The sequence below is a fragment of the Carassius carassius genome, chromosome 50 (assembly GCF_963082965.1).
Source record: "Carassius carassius chromosome 50, fCarCar2.1, whole genome shotgun sequence".
In the NCBI taxonomy this organism is placed as follows: domain Eukaryota; kingdom Metazoa; phylum Chordata; class Actinopteri; order Cypriniformes; family Cyprinidae; genus Carassius; species Carassius carassius.
In genome coordinates, this window is record NC_081804.1 from 2,541,918 (window position 1) to 2,556,507 (window position 14,590).

The following is a 14,590-nucleotide window of genomic DNA, read 5'->3' on the forward strand; positions in this document are numbered from 1 at the left end:
CAAAGGGCATTTTTCCAAAACATGGTTCTCTTTGCATGCATAGCAGCAGGATGCAGAGCTGTGCTGTGATGAATGGACTTTAGGCTGAAAACCTTCAACAGTGTTTACTATAGCCACTGTAGCTGAACGCTGCCCTTTACCACTGTAAGGAGGATCAGATTTGATTTTATGTTATATGGGTGGTTGTATATCTTTAATATCTCCAAAGAGAGGATCTGTGAGAACCTTAACCTGATGCTCAATGAAGTCCACCATATCTGTAATCTTAATCCTACAACCATTGCGTTCTTGTAACTCACAGGCTATGGCTCTCCATTTTTCCCTGAGTCGGTAAGGCAGTTTTAACATGATGTTCTTAAGATTCGATGAAACGTTAATCTCATCCATATACTGCAAGTTTATCATCACATTGCAATACCCTCTTAGAAACAAAGCATATGCTTGCAAACCATCGATGTCATCAGGTTTTATTACAGGCCAATTCAATGCCTTTTCCATATAGGCTGCTGTGATTTTCAACTCATGGCCAAAGTGCTCCTTCAACAAATCCTTGGCCTTTTTAAATCCTTGTTCAGCTGGCATATGCTGACAGCTTCTAACCAGTTCTCTCGGTCGTCCTCTAGTGTACTGTTCTAGATAATACAAGCAATCCTTTGAATTTGTGGTCTTTCTTTCAATTCCATGCTCAAAGTTTGAATAAAAGCAGTAAACTGTAATGGATCTCCATCGACGATTGGAATAACTCGAGGAGGTAAAGAAGCCGTATCCCCCCGATTAGCAAGCTGGGCTGTTATATTTGCCTGTTGCTGCATGATGTTGTACAGAATATTTTGTCCAGTATCAGTTTGCGGAGAAGTTTGTGAAGAATAAACTTGTGATTGACAATGAGAGACTGGATTTTTTTGAACAGCAGCTGCCTGGTTCTGCATACCTGAAGTTTGTTGTGTGGTTGAACAGTGCATTGGAATTTGAGTAGAATTCTCAGGCAACTGTAGTTGTACATTGTGATAAAGTGAATGTGATTTTTTACATTTTGAATCATCAGAGAGTGCCCTTCTACTACTTCCATCATGCGTAATTGTTAAAACTGACAACTTTGCATCGTTGGCTGCTATTTTTGCATTTATCATGAGTTGTTGCTTTTGTTTTTTTGAGTCTTTCACTTTGAATGCAACGTCTCTCTTCCTCTTCCTCCAAAACATGTCTCCTCTCCATAGCATCAGCATGTTGTAATAATGCAGCCTTTTCTGCCATGGCCTTTATCCGTGCAGAAGATGTTGAACTCAAAGTAGTAGTTGAACCTTTTGATGCTTTGCTATGATGAGATCATTTTGTGGACACATTTGAAATATTGTCATCAGGTCCTATTTTACTGCTTTTTATAGATGAAGCATCGCAAGTTTTATCCACGTTCAAAGATTATTAGCCAACCTTTCTCTGACATCTTTATAAAGTTCCTGGTTTTCAGTCATTTTTGCATGGAACCATTTGTTTTGCTTATCATACTCATCCTGAGGTATCGGCATTTCAACGATTGAGTTATGCAGTTCTTCAGCCTCTTTGCAATATTTATCAAACTTGTTAATTTGTTTTTCAACATCTGTTACAGTTTGACATGTGATCTTGAGAGAAAACAGATCATTCACCTTTTGTTTGAATTTGTTTACTTGATTCAACTTCTGTTTTCTAGTCCTTTGCAAATTTTCAAATAGCAGAGTAACCCCCTTAGCGGTCATTTTCCTAATTCATTTTTGCGACTCATTTTCATCAACAGCACAATCCTCATTTGCAACCTTTTCTGTAACAGCATCTCCACCATCAACACCAGTAGCCATCTCAGAGTCTAATTTCTCCTTTACATCCATGACCAACAACAAAACCAGCACGTAATATCTGCGCAACATGACTCTATTCAATTCAAACTTCAAATTCCTGGCTATGGAGCCTTTAAACAAGGTACCTTCCTTGGTTTCTGTCCTATGTCCGCGTTGCAAACTTACAGCGAGCAGGATCCCTTTAATCCTCATTCACCGTCCTTTGTTTGGAGTTGATACGGACAACTACTTCCAATAGCGATCCACGTATAATCCATTCAACGTATCTTCACGATCCAATGGGAACAAAGTTTTTACTAATGTTACAGCAGCTCCTATAGCTACCGGCAGCTTGGATTTACAACGCACTTTTTACGCACATCAACAGTCTTGAAGTCCATGTCTACTTTTCTGCTTCTTTATTTACCAAATGCAAACATTAAACATACTTGAGAGACGGTGAACATCAAACCTGTGCGTGAGGTAAAAACTGTATGCATTCCCCCACCAAGCTCACTTCCCTCTACATGTAAAACACAGGTTTAAAAACAGTCTGTGCACCTACTGCCCCCACCTGGTGACAGCCCGAAATACATATACATTGACACTGGCTCCAACAATGTTTTTCTTACCTTTCTGGACATGGACAGTATACCGTTCACAGCTTCAATGGAGGGACTGAGAGCTCTCGGACTAAATCTAAAATATCTTAAACTGTGTTCCAAAGATAAACGGAGGTCTTACAGGTTTAGATACTATGGGCCAGTCCATAGTATCAATGCGTAGTACCGTTGTCTTGCAGGAACTGCTGACACACTCCAGCCACATGGGGTCTAGCACTGTCTTGCATTAGGAAGAACTCAGGGCCAACCGCACCGGCATATGGTCTCACAATGGGTCTGAGGACCTCATCTCGGTACCTAATGGCAGTCAGGCTACCTTTGGCGAGCACATGGAGGGCTGTGCGGCCCTCAAAAGAAATGCCACCCCACACCATGGTCAGGCTGGAGGATGTTGCAGGCAGCAGAATGTTCTCCACTGCATCTCCAGACTCTGTCACATGTGCTCAGTGTGAACCTGCTTTCATCTGTGAAGAGCACAGGGCGCCAGTGGCGAATTTTGCCAATCTTGGTGTTCTCTGGCAAATGCCAAACGTCCTGCCTGGTGGACGTCGCGCCCTCATACCACCCTCATGGAGTCTGTTTCTTGCCTGAAGAGAAGAAACATGCACATTTGTGGCCTGCTGGAGGTAATTTTGCAGGGCTCCTGCAGTGCTCATCCTGTTCCTCCTTGCACAAAGGTGGAGGTAGCAGTCCAGCTGCTGGGTTGTTGCCCTCCTACGGCCTCCTCCACGTCTCCTGATGTACTGGCCTGTCTCCTGGTAGTGCCTCCATGCTCTGGACACTATGCTGACAGACACAGCAAACCTTCTTGCCACAGCTTGCATCGATGTGCCATCCTGGATGAGCTAGGCAAGGCAAGGCAAGTTTATTTATATAGCACATTTCGTACACAATGGTAATTCAAAGTGATTTTACATAAAAAGTAAAAGTAAAATAATAATGAAGAAAAATAATAAAACAAGCAATTTTAAAACTTAAAAAAATTTACTTAATTAAAATTATTTTAAAAACAGTTTAAAAACAGAAAATTATTTTACATTAAAAAACAGTGAAAATATAGTGCAATCAGTTCGGACATTGCACAGTGCTCATTCAATAAATGCACAACTAAACAGATGAGTTTTAAGTCTAGATTTAAATGTGACTAGTGTTTTAGCAAATCTGATCCCTTCTGGAAGCTGATTCCAACTATGGGTGGCATAGTAACTAAAGGCGAACTCCCCTTGTTTTGTGTGAACCTTTGGAATTTTGCTATCAATTGTTTCAAAAATAGACAGTATCTTTTTGATATTGTGGCCGAATCTGTCTGACCTCTGCATTACTTGAGGGTGTGCTAATCGCCTTCCTGATATTGATGATCTTCTCAGAAAAGAAGGAAGCAAACTCATTGCATTTGCTGTCTGAGAGCATTTCACTGGGAATCTGACTTGGGGGGTTTGTCAGTCTCTCAACAGGGCCAAAAAGACTATGAGTGTTCTTTAAGTTACTGTTTATAAGGTTTGAGAAGAAATTCTGTCTAGCTGTGGCTAGTTTCACATTCATAGTCTGAACTGCTGTTGATCTTCTCCAAACTGATTTATGTCTGTTTGTTTTCTTACTGGCTATTATTGGAGCAATATCATTAATAACATTCTTAACTTCTGAATTGAAGGAATCAAAGAGAATATCAACAGAGTCTGCAAAAATGCTTGTTGTTAAAGATATAGCCTCCATAAATAGTACACTTGTGTTCTCGTTTATGCATCTCCTTCTGATCCAGAGTGTGTCCACCTTTGTGGGTGGGTCTCTGCACATGCTGAATCAGGTCAAAAGTGTTTAGAACCATTATCATTTCTTTTGTAGTTTTGTTTTCTGCATTATCTGTGTGAATCTTAAAATCCCCTGCAATAGCAAAACAGTCAAACTCTGAGGAAATAATTGATAACATTTCTATGACCTCTTCAACAAAGGCTGGAGAGTATTTTGGAGGCCTGTAAATAATAATAAACAGAATGAGGGGAGCACCTTTCAGCACAATCCCTAGATATTCAAAAGACAGGTACTGACCAAATGACACTTGCTTGCATTGATAGACATCTTTAAACAGAGCAGCTACACCCCCACCTCTCCTAACAGTCCTGCAGACACTCATGTAAGTGAAGTTAGGAGGGGCTGCTTCGTTGAGGACTGTTGCACTGCAGCTGTCTTCTAGCCATGTTTCATTTAGAAACATAAAATCCAGATTGTTTGTGGTTATAAAGTCATTGATTAGAAATTATTTATTTTTTAGTGAGCGAATGTTTAAGGGTGCTTTCACACTAGCACTTTTGGTGCGCACCAGGGTTCGATTGATGTCAGAGTTCGGTTCGTTTAGATGATGTGAACGCTGTCTTCCGTACTCAGATGCGCACCCACGAATCGTACCCGGTGATCTGGGGTACGCTTCTTGTGAACTCTGGTATGGTTCGCTGCTTATGTGAACGCAATCGTATCAAATCGCGGAAGTGAACCGCTTTTAATGACAAATTATTTGATGAAAATGTGTGTTTGTGTGTGTGTTTCACTCACTTTCCTGATGAGCGTGACTGAAGCGCTGCAAGCAGAGAGCTGTACATCTCATTTATGTTCGCCTTCAACGTTCTTTAGAGAATTTTCAGCACATTCGTAAGACAGACGTAAGTGCCATTATATACCGAAGCTTTATAGACGTACAGTTCAAAAACGTAATACAAAAAAGTGCAGAGAGTAATGTTATGCATTTGCCGCCTTCTCCTGCGCTGTCGATACCAAGCAACGGGGTAAACAGCTGCTGGCTTGATGACGCAAGCGAACCGCAGTTCAGACTCAAATATAATAATATGAACACAGTCCAGTGGGGGCAGGGGGAGGGGGAGCAGGCAAGTGAACCAAGTGTGAAAGCACCCTAAAAGTGCTAGCTTGATGGCAGTGCTTTGTGTCTTTACATGAATCTTAGTTTGATGGCCGCAGATTAGATGAGTTTGCCCTTCGGCTTGAAAAGGCTTTAGACTTTCTATCATGTGATAAAACTGAAATAGAGAAAGCTACAGGCACACTGGGTTCCTGCTTGTTCTGTAAGCATTTGTGAATGTTGCTGCTATTATAACGGGGACCCGACACATATCACTGAGAGCTGCTATCAGTTGTTTTTGGTTCACCTTCAGCAGATAGAGGGTTTGGGCCCTGGCATTGTGGCAGCGGTTCGGAGAGCTCTCACAGGAACAGGGCCCACAGGCTTTGGTGGTTGGGGGGCCTGCCATTTTTTTTATATCTGAGGGCTAGCAGCGAATGAGTGAGTTTAGTCCCAGCATACACCAATTCTTCTATTTTCTGTGAAAAGCACAGAAGTGGAGATACTGGCAAGAGTAATAATATGTTGTCCTGGCTTCTCTGGCTGTTTTCCAGAAAGCCGTCCTTGGGTGCTGAATCTTGTAGCTGTTTTGACATATCACGGTCTGTCTGTGAGGCGCTCTGTGGACAGGGCTCAGCCGGGATAGTGTCTGTCCACAGTGCTTGTTTTGGCTGCATGGTGTTATCAGTGTCCTTGTGGGATATGTCAATCACATGATGACTCATACCCAGTGTGTGTGTGCTGAATGGATTGACACACTCTGCTGAAGGATGATGGAGGGAGAAGTAGATATTGTCCTTAAGCACTCTAGCACCAAGTTTGTTTGGGTGGAGGCCGTCCAGTTTAAACAGTTGTCTATGGCCCCAGAAAAGATTGAAGTTGTCAATGAAATTCACTCATTTTATACTGCAAGATCTTTGTAGCCATGTGTTCAGCCCAAGCGTCCGTGAAAACATATTTGTTCCTCTTGCTGGGAGTGGTCCACTGATGAACGACTGAACTTTGAGTCTTCGAAGTGTTTCAAAGAGTTCACTGAAGTCCTCCTTAAGGAGTTCTGACTGCTCTTTCCGAATATCATTCTTTCCCACATGGATGATGTATCGATTGGCAGTCTTGTGCTTCATCAGAATGTTCTTAAGTTCCTTGTTCACATCAGAGACCGTTGCTTGAGGAAGGCAGCATGTTGTTGTAGTCCTGCTACAGATGCTTCTGATAACAGAGTTACCCACTATCAGAGTCCTGGGTTCGGCTGCACTCTGAGCTGAATGCCGCTGTCTGCTCTTCCTTGAGCGCCTGTTAGTAGCTGTGTTAGCTGCTGGCTGATCAGATCCATGTTTAAACACATTTGGGGATTTCTCACCCACATTCATTAATGCTTCAAATCTGTTTTCAAGATGTACAGGGGGAGTTAGAATACTGGTATTTACAAGCCTTGTCATAGTCGAACCTGGGGTATGAAGAATTTCAGTCAGGTTTTAGGCCCCACCATAGCACAGAAACTGCACTTGTTAAAATTACAAATGACCTGCTCCTTGCGTCAGATCAAGGCTGCATCTGATTTCTAGTCTTACTTGATCTTAGTGCTGCGTTCGACACCATAGATCATGACATACTCATAGATCGATTACAAAACTATACAGGTATTCAAGGGCAGGCTCTAAGATGGTTTAGATCCTACCTGTCCGATCGCTACCATTTTGTTTACTTAAATGGGGTGTCATCTCATTTATCATCAGTAAAATATGGAGTGCCACAAGGATCCGTCCTAGGTCCCCTTCTATTTTCAATATACATATTGCCCCTTGGTAATATTATTAGAAAATACGGAATTAGCTTCCACTGTTATGCTGATGATACTCAGCTATATATCTCAAAGAGACCAGATGAAACTTCCCAATTATCTAAGCTAACAGAGTGTGTTAAAAATGTAAAAGATTGGATGACAAATAATTTTCTCCAATTAAATTCGGATAAGACAGAGATATTAATTATTGGACCAAAAAACACCACACAGAATCTTGTAGATTACAATCTGCAACTAGACGGATGTACTGTTACTTTCTCTACAGTCAGAAATCTGGGTGTTATATTAGACAGCAATTTGTCTTTTGAAAATCATATTTCCAATTTTACAAAAACTGCATTCTTCCATCTTAGAAACATTGCCAAGCTACGAAACATGTTATCTGTTTCTGATGCAGAAAAGCTAGTTCATGCATTCATGACCTCTAGACTGGACTATTGTAATGCACTTCTAGGTGGTTGTCCTGCTTCGTCAATAAACAAGCTACAGGTAGTCCAAAATGCAGCAGCTAGAGTACTTACGAGGTCAAGAAAATATGATCATATTACCCCAATTTTACAGTCTCTGCACTGGCTACCTATTAAGTTCCGTATCAGTTACAAATTATAAATACTTACCTATAAGGCCCTAAATGGTTTAGCTCCTGCGTACCTAACTAGCCTTCTACCACGCTACAACCCATCACGCACCCTAAGGTCACAAAACGCTGGACTTTTGGTAGTTCCTAGGATAGCAAAGTCCACTAAAGGAGGTAGAGCTTTCTCACATTTGGCTCCCAAACTCTGGAATAGCCTTCCTGATAATGTTCGGGGTTCAGACACAATCCCTCTGTTTAAATCTAGATTAAAAACACATCTCTTTCGCCAAACATACGAAAAATGTATCTTTTAAATTGTGAGTGTAGTTGCATCTGATCAAATGTGCATTTTTATTCTTTAGCTTGGGTTAAACTAATTTTACTTTGTTGGATCAGCAGCTATGCTAATGATGTCTCTATTTTGTTTCTATGTTTTGCCACGGGATTTATATCCTGTGGTAACTAGGATTTACACAAGCTCCAGTCTGGATCCAGAACACCTGAGAAGAGATGATGCTGACCCTCAGAGGACCCCAGATGATCCTAACCTTGAATCAACAAACAGAACTAACAATTATTGCTACATGTGTGACTGCATCATATAATAACTATTAATTAATAATATTGATAGTTCATCGTCTAGCTGACTACGTCTTGTATTATTATTATTATTATTATTATTTTTTATTTTTTCTAAAATCCTGTCAAACGTGCACAAACCACTAGCTACTACTAAATATTGTAGAAACATAATTTTCTGTAAAGTTGCTTTGTAACGATTTGTATTGTAAAAAGCGCTATACAAATAAACTTGAATTGAATAGAGGAAGCTACGGCAGTAATACAAGAAACTCATGACAATCTGATATCTTGTGTTCCTTTTGGTCTCGTTCCCTGTTTGTGCCATCGATTTGTGTGGTGAACAGTTTCAGCTTGTTCCTGTACACTTGGTATAAACTGTTGAGATTCAGAAGATTCATGGGACTCACTGGCTGTATGCTGAGAGGGTCCATGACTAGTCTGCTGAGTGTTCCATCTGTTTTGGAAGTCCAGCAAGTAACTTTGTTTCAAGAATCACAATCCTTTGTAGAAGTTTGCAGCAGTTCATGCAACAAGTAGATCGATCCAACAGGAGGCATTTTCTCTCTCTTCTGTTTGAATGTAGGCAGTTGTTATTACGTCTCAGGAATGTAAGCTGCTAGCAGTGGTAGGCAAAGTCTAACTTTCGTAGAATTATTGCATTCCAAAGTTTTTAGTTTTAGCGTTTGTGCCAAAAATCTGTTGTTAGAGCACTGTGCTGATCTGCTGAAGCAAAAAATCTTAGAAAAATCTGAGAAAAGTACAGAAATAAGAAGCAAAGTGCAGAGCAGTAAGCTAGAACGTCCGAATGGTAGCAAAGCCGGAAGCAGTTCACTATCTGAGCCACTTGTGTGGGTTGTTGACTCCATCTCATGCAACCACTAGAGTGAAAGCACCACCAGCAATCAAAAGTGACCAAAACTTCAGCCAGAAAGCATAGGAACCATGAAGCCAATATAGCCTGTGATGTGGACCAGATTCTCTGGCATGAACTCTTGGCTGGAAGTTCAGTAGTCGCTTAAGTGACGTCTTGGGAAGGCCCGTGGTTGGGCGTTGGCTGAAGATGCAGAGTTGTGTGGGCTGGTTGAAGTTGAACGCGCAGACGAGGTCAGACGGCGTTACAAAACTTAACTCAGAACACGAAACTCTCAAACGGAAAAGAAAAGAAATAAAGTTTGACGAGACTAGGTGGTGTTCCTTCTCATCGTGGCTAAGTAGCAACAGGCGTGCAGGCTGAAGCACGCTGGGACCGCGCTCAAAGAACAGTGATGACAAACAGCATGGTTAAAAGCTAAAGCTAAGAAGCAAAGCTAAAAGCAAACTAAAAGCAGGCATGACTAATAGCAGAAGCATAGCTATAGACTAAAAGCAGACATGACTAATAGCAGAAGCATAGCTAGAGACTAAAAGCAGGATTTTATGGTGTCCTGAGTATTTAAACTTGCCTGTTGGCCACACCTCAAATGTTGTCTTGACCAATCAGATATTGTCTTGGCTCGGGGGCATCATATATCATATGTTTATCTTACCAAGCATGTGGTCCGAATTTTCCCGCTCTTGCAGGGTCTAATTTTGGACATGATTCCTATAACCAGAATATTATATATTTGACAAATAATTAATTGATTGTCTGGACTATTTCAAGCAAGCAGATTCGATTACGTAGATACTAGACATGACTATGTATCCTTAAGCTATCCCATAGTTATTAAAAGACATACACAATAAGTGATTATAACATGATAGTCAAATGTGTGGGTTACATATAAATGAATATGGAGTTAAGCGATGGACTGATATTCATTCAGAAGTCATTTTGGAGTTCATTTTGGTCCATATACATGTAGAAAAGACAGGTTCTTTGTCATTCTCTTGGCAAAGATGTCTGTGGAGACCAGAGGTTCAAAGCCCCTTCCCCCCTTAGGAATTTCAGTCTGGTTCTGCTAGGTGGGGGGGGGGGGGGGGGGGTTCAAAGGATCTTGTGTAGTACTCTCATGGGTTTACACATGATGTCCGGCGTTGCTTATCAATTACGAACAACAAATTTGACAAATCTCTTCTCCGAATTGAAATAGTCAATAATTGTTCTAGTGGTGTTAATGTTGAAAGCTGTTCTGTGAAAGCTTTGGTTGGTTGGTTATCTTGCTTGGGACTTGTGGCACAGAATGTTTTATGACTTCCTGTTGCCTTACTGAGGAATTCAGCTCGTGTTTCAAACACAGCCCTGATCGACTCTTTAATTTGTCTGGTTCGAGTCATTTCTGTTACAAAAGTGTAAAACAACTGAAAATATGTAATATTCTAGGTTCTTCAAAGTAGCCACCTTTTGCTTTGATTACTTCTTTACACACTCTTGGCATTCTCTTGATGAGCTTCAAGAGGTAGTCACCTGAAATGGTTTTCACTTCACAGGTGTGCCCCGTCAGGTTTAATAAGTGTGATTTCTTGCCTTATAAATGGGGTTGGGACCATCAGTTGTGTTGTGCAGAAGTCAGGTGGATACACAGCTGATAGTCCTACTGAATAGACTGTTCGAATTTGTATTATGGCTAGAAAAAAGCAGCTAAGTACAGGAAAAAGAGTGGCCATCATTACTTTAAGAAATTAAAGTCAGTCAGTCCGAAAAATTGGGAAAACTTTGAAAGTGTCCCCAAGTGCAGTCACAAAAACCATCAAGCGCTACAAAGAAACTGGCTCACATGCGGACCGCCCCAGGAAAGGAAGACCAAGAGTCACCTCTGCTGCGGAGGATAAGTTCATCCGAGTCATCAGCCTCAGAAATCGCAGGTTAACAGCAGCTCAGATTAGAGACCAGGTCAATGGCACACTGAGTTCTAGCAGCAGACACATCTCTAGAACAACTGTTAAGAGGAGACTGCGTGAATCAGGCCTTCATGGTAGAATATCTGCTAGGAAACCATTGCTAAAGAAAGGCAACAAGCAGAAGAGACTTGTTTGGGCTAAAGAACACAAGAAATGGACATTAGACCAGTGGAAATCTGTGCTTTGGTCTGATGAGTCCAAATTTGAGATCTTTGGTTCCAACCACCGTGTCTTTGTGCGACGCAGAAAAGGTGAACGGATGGACTCTACATGCCTGGTTCCCACCGTGAAGCATGGAGGAGGAGGTGTGATGGTGTGGGGGTGCTTTACTGGTGACACTGTTGGGGATTTATTCAAAATTGAAGGCATATTGAACCAGCATGGCTACCACAGCATCTTGCAGCGGCATGCTATTCCATCCGGTTTGCGTTTAGTTGGACCATCATTTATTTTTCAACAGGACAATGACCCCAAACACACCTCCAGGCTGTGTAAGGGCTATTTGACCAAGAAGGAGAGTGATGGGGTGCTGCACCAGATGACCTGGCCTCCACAGTCACCGGACCTGAACCCAATTGAGATGGTTTAGGGGTGAGCTGGACCACAGACAGAGGGCAAAAGGGCCAACAAGTGCTAAGCATCTCTCGGGCAACTCCTTCAAGACTGTTGGAAGACCATTTCAGGTGACTACCTCTTGAAGCTCATCAAGAGAATGCCAAGAGTGTGCAAAGAAGTAATCAAAGCAAAAGGTGGCTACTTTGAAGAACCTAGAATATGAAATATTTTCAGTTGTTTCACACTTTTTTTGTTATGTATATAATTCCACATGTGTTAATTCATAGTTTTGATGCCTTCAGTGTGAATCTACAATTTTCATAGTCATGAAAATAAAGAAAACTCTTTGAATGAGAAGGTGTGTCCAAACTTTTGGTCTGTACTGTATATAATATAAAATTTACGTCGAATGGAAAAATAAGTCAAAGTGTTTTCCAGTTGATTTGCACTGGGATTTCTTTCATTCTCTCGGGAAAACATTGGCTACATCTAAATCTAGTAGTTATGGCAGAATATCTGCAAAAATTATTAATCTGTTTAGTCTGTTGTTTATTTACATCTGAACATGTTATTATAACTAATCTAGCTAATATTATAGCTAATTAACAAAGGCTTTTAATGCCACTGTGTGTTGTAGTACAAAATACTTAATGCAGGTTCAGTGCCACAGAAGGGATTCCTGTTTGAAGATTAAAAATTCAGAGAAGATAGTTAAAGTGCAGTACAAATTAAATAGAATATTTATTTATTCAGAGTTCAGATGGTAGGCACATCTTTGTTATGCTCTATGCTTTGATCTTTGCAACTTTAACAGAACAGTTGGAGAAATATTTTGCTGTAATTCAATAATGCTGTTGTATGGAAACATAATAGGCTGTCAAGAGAGCACTATAATTTGAATAGTTACAGAATGGTAAGCAGGCACGTGCACACATCAAGGGGCCTTGAGCACCTGCCCTTTTTCTTCCTCTAAAGAGAGTGTCCTTGTTTCTGGGGAGTGTTTTTTAATGTATAGTCATATTGTATAGTTTGTTTCTGTTTGCGCACAGCTTTCCCTGTCAGACAAATAAAAATCTAAATATCAGGTGGGGTCAGGAAATGCTGAGAAATGCTCCGCGTCTCATTGACTGGCACATGCACATCACAGTCACAGACGGCCGCAGAAAAGAAAGCCTTCTCTCTCTTTTCAGTTGTGTTTGTCTTGCTGTGGAGGTGAGTGGTGATGAACAACAGACTAAGCTACCTGTGTCTCGAAGTTACAGCTAATTATCCAAAATACAAAATAGTTCATTTGTCTTTCTAACATACCTGACTCCCGAGAGAGCTACTGTGTAAGTTAGCTAAAGTTCAGCTAAGGCAATAGGAAGTCTAGTAGGTTAGACTGGTGCGCGTTCGTTTACTGACACTGCATGATTCAGTTTTTTTAAATGCATTTAGAATTATTCCAAAATTCAAGATATGGGGGCAGAAATGTATATATTTTTATAATTTCATAAAGTTCATCGCAATCACGTGAAGTTTTTTCCACCAAAAAGCAGCATTATTACTAATGTGATATTGATTTTATACAGCAGTTCAAAAAACAAGGATTTATTATATTAATACACTTATGTTTTAGACACAATTTTGATTTTTTTTTTGCTCTGTTTTGTCAACAAATATAAATCCAGGGTGATGTTTCATAAAAGACGATAAGAAAAGCGGGGATTAAAGTCCAAAACGTGACTTGAAAAGTCAGCTTTATAGAGTAGAGGTTCATTTTGACCTGAAAATAGGATGTTTGGGGAAAAGGCGTAATTTGCGGATGGGACATGTCCCAACCACTTTTTGCCAGGGTCGATACTGGCCCTACAGATAAAAAAGAAAGATTAACCGCTTTCGTTTGCATATAAATATAAACTATGATAAAAATTCATCAGCATGCATTGTATGTTGTAAAAAAAAATTTAAAATAATAAATAATAATAATAATACTAATAATACAACAAAAACAAAAGCTTTCTATTTGTGACCAAATCAGAAAGCTCGACCAGTGGGAAAAATTAGTCTGGAGCGCTGAATTGCCCAGCTCCCCATCAGTGATCAGCACCTGCCTTCAAAACTGTCTCGCACTGCCCCTGGTACATTGATGTATTTTTAAAAGGCTAAAATTTAGTTTTTCCAACTCTAAACCCTGTCCCCTAATAAATTAGGTTATTAAATAAAAAACTAGCACGAGTTGCGCAGTGTTCCACCACTTTTTAAAGCAAAGTTAAGCCACTGGGTGCGATGGATGTGTGTTTACTTTTCTGAGAATATGAGGCATAGTTTCAAGAAATGTTTAAGCAATCGAGAAAAAACTACCTAGCTGCAGCAGGATTACAGGTTGGACTGATTTTAAACAGTTGCCGACCATTTAAATTCACGCCATCTCACATATTCGATCCAGATTCAATGAGTCAGGATAATTTGATGTGGACATGCCACGCAGCTGAGACGCTTAAGCAGCCCTTAATGTTGATCATGGATCAAATCGATCCACCATGACAAACAGCAAATATTTGGGCTGTTTAATGACATTTGAGACATTGTTTTCCTCTGCATAAGTGACAAGTCACATGTAGACTATATTTTTTTTTGGGAATCTGCCATACTCTTAATCGAAATAGGCCTACAGATTAAAAGGAAGCAATAAATTCAATATAATCCTATAAAACCAAATTATATTCCAATGTAAAAACGGCGTTAAGGATATTAAGAATATTATTTTAAATTACTTTTGAAAGTACCTTCAAAATGTCTGCATGGTGCGGGTTACTGGCGCCATCACCACCGCAAGTTTAGGTCTTGATTTATCAATAATAAAAAACAAATTACATTTATTTTTCGAGGATACAAACATCTCTTACACGGATAGTCGCACTAGCTGTTCTTAAGTTAAAGTCAAAAGTTGTATTTGTTAACATTAGTTTAATGGACTGTGAAGTG